The sequence below is a fragment of the Hibiscus syriacus genome, unplaced genomic scaffold (genome assembly GCF_006381635.1).
Source record: "Hibiscus syriacus cultivar Baekdansim isolate YM2019G1 unplaced genomic scaffold, ASM638163v2 tig00116997_pilon, whole genome shotgun sequence".
NCBI lineage: Eukaryota > Viridiplantae > Streptophyta > Magnoliopsida > Malvales > Malvaceae > Hibiscus > Hibiscus syriacus.
Genome location: NW_024063513.1, coordinates 1,254,280 through 1,257,831, shown reverse-complemented (window position 1 = coordinate 1,257,831; position 3,552 = coordinate 1,254,280).

Here is a 3,552-nt window from a genome sequence, read left to right as displayed (position 1 = left end):
GGGAGAGCATAGTGGTGGTGGGCATGTATTTACAACACCAGAACCTATGCCCTCGATGAATGAGCAGGTTGGTTATGCTGAACAAACTCCTGAACAAGTGCAACGACAACAACGAAACCGACGTGGGCCTCGACATTATTACTCAACAACACCCCGACACCGACAAGAGTTGTAATCCTTATTTTAATTATTTGTATCAAATTAAAGTAATTGAATCGAATATATTTACTATTATTATATCAGTAAATATAAATCATTAAAGTCAAGTAATTATTATTAAATCATTAAAATTAAATCATTAAAATTAAGTAATTATTATTAAATTATTAAAATTAAATCATTAAAGTAATTATTATTAAATCATTAAATCATTAAAATAATTATTATTAAATCATTAAATCATTAAATCATTAAAGTAATTATTATTAAATCATTAAAGTTAAATCATTAAAGTAATTATTATTAAATCATTAAATCATTAAATCATTAAATCATTAAATCATTAAATCATTAAAGTAATTATTATTAAATCATTAAATCATTAAATCATTAAATCATTAAATCATTAAATCATTAAAGTAATTATTATTAAATCATTAAATCATTAAATCATTAAATCATTAAAATAATTATTATTAAATCATTAAATCATTAAATCATTAAAGTAATTATTATTAAATCATTAAAGTTAAATCATTAAAGTAATTATTATTAAATCATTAAATCATTAAATCATTAAATCATTAAATCATTAAATCATTAAATCATTAAAGTAATTATTATTAAATCATTAAATCATTAAATCATTAAAGTAATTATTATTAAATCATTAAATCATTAAATCATTAAAATAATTATTATTAAATCATTAAATAATTAAATCATTAAAGTAATTATTATTAAATCATTAAAGTTAAATCATTAAACTAATTATTATTAAATCATTAAAGTTAAATCATTAAAGTAATTATTATTAAATCATTAAAGTTAAATCATTAAATCATTATTATTAAATATGTACTCGAGTAATTGAATCGCATATAATATAAAAATTTATAAAATAATAAGATTACTGCTGAGGTCTATACTGTGGAAGGTTTGGACAATTTCTTTTTGAATGCCCTTCACCTCTACATAATCCACACCTCTTCGGTTGGCCTTTCTCTCTAATATGTATATCCATACTGGTATGAATACGAGTAGATTCCGGTCGACCCGTTGGACTTCTACGAAGTAGTGGATTTGGCAACCATTCATCATGATCGCGATTGTCCCAATAAGATTCATTTGGGATCGGTCTGAACTCATGGTTGTATATATTTAATATCCTCTGTAGGTGAAAGCACTCATCAACATAAGTGTATGAATTGATTCCAGTATGCATACATGCAGCGACTGCATGAGCACACGGATATCTCCACGCCTGAAAGCGGCCACAATCACACCATCTTTGTCGTAAATTAACAGTAAATGATTCTCGATATGCTCCTTCGTTGCGACGTATGCATGCGATGACAACAAAAGTATGTCCAATTCGATCGAAGTCATGAACAAACATTGAGGTTGCCATACGCTCATTTGCTTCCATTGCTTCTACCACCGCCGGATTGGGACATACCATAAATGTCCACCTCAAACCATCAACTTTAGCACGTATTTTTCTTTCTATCCTCTCCTTGATCTCTGCAAATGTGATGTCCCTTTTAAACATCATATTTATAGGTGTTTCAGACTGAAAAATAACTCCGACCTCATTTTCCATCATATGTCCATTGTAATGGACAATCGTGAAAAATTTGTTGCTCATTTCTCTACACGTAAAAATATAGATATTCAGAATAAATTACATTAATAATGTAATGAAAATTAATTATTTACAAAACTATAAATAATAAATATAAATTATGTTAACAATTGTTTTTAAAAAAATACTTAAATACATTATTATTACGGTAAAAATATCAGGATTACATAATGGGAATTTTTTACCCACTAAATCAAAATAAAAATTCTAATAATATTATATAAAAATACAAACTAAAAATTACACGAAATTTAAATTAACAATAATACTCAAACTTAAATTTTCTGTATACCTAATCATCAAACTTACATTTTCTAATTTTAAATTATCATTAGTACTCTAAATTACATTACTATGGTCTCATGAACAAAATTTAAATGTATCATTCTCCTAACATATATGAGCATTCTTTCAACACGAAAAAAACAGAGTTCGCATGGGAAACGAGAAAGAACTTACGTGTTTTTGAACGACGTTAAACCAAAGCTCGAAAAATTACCGAACCAACAAAAATCTCCAATATCACTTCAAGCAGCAGCTTCAATTGAATCTAATGCAAAAAAAAAAATCTCTCACTTGCTTCTGTAAGTTACAACAAACTGCATGCAATGAAATACAATACCCATCCCTATTTTATAACAAGTAATTAAAGACTTCGAGTAAACCAACTTGCTTCAGACGAATCTCACGTTTCAGACGAATCTCACGCTTCGGACACAAAGAAGACAGGCGCATGCAGAACGAATCTCGGAAGAAGAAGACGCCGAGATATCACGACCACCTGCAACCAAATATTCTCCATGTATAGCTTAAGACGCCGGGAAATCGAACGCCCCTGTAACCCTATTAACTAAAGACGCCGAGCACTCCTATTATTATATTCAACTGTTAAATCAACATCAGACGACAGGTGAAGACGCGAGAGATCCACCTTGGCATTCCTTGTAGCATGCAGAAGACGCCGAGATATACCACAGGCAAATTGCTGAGAAGCCGAGCATTCCCATAGTTTCATAACCCTAAAGACGCCGAGAAAGCAATCATGGAAAATTAACCTAAAGACGCCGAGCTTTCCAAAGAACCACATTAAGCTTTTGCCCTCTTGTTCTAGTCACTATCTTGTTCAACCACGAATGATGTGATGATATGATAATTTACACCAAAATAACATCATTTTAAATTCTTAGAAAAAATAAATCCACTCCAAAATAATATATAAATTCAAATTTCTTTCTTTCTTTTTATTATTTCCCCCCCTCATTTTCTCTGTCTATCCGAACCAAACTAATTTTTGTCATTGCTCCTAATGACTAATCACTACATTAACAGTCGTTTTGGTTATCGGAGTTAATGACCGATGAATCTCAAAATTCTCATTAAACTCATTTCGTCCTCCTAAATCTAATTTTGATATTTGTTTAACAAAAACATTCCAAAAATTCCACGAACTAACATTGAACGTTTTATTTTCTTATTCATAAAACTATGATACTTAGTATTAGACGAAATTTGAATGGAGATATGTTGTTTCCCGCTCTAGGAGAGGACTCTGTACAGTTTAGATCTTTAAATGAAGGCTATAATCGAAGGAGATACACCAAAGTCGAATGAGCTTTTTTTTTTTGGTTTTTTTAATTTAAATTGACTCAATTGAGATTCAATTTTTAAGTGTTTTAGCAACAATAATCACAAGGAAAGATGGAGGTTAAGCGAGGATGGTTATGGGCTAATGTGATGGTCAATTCAAC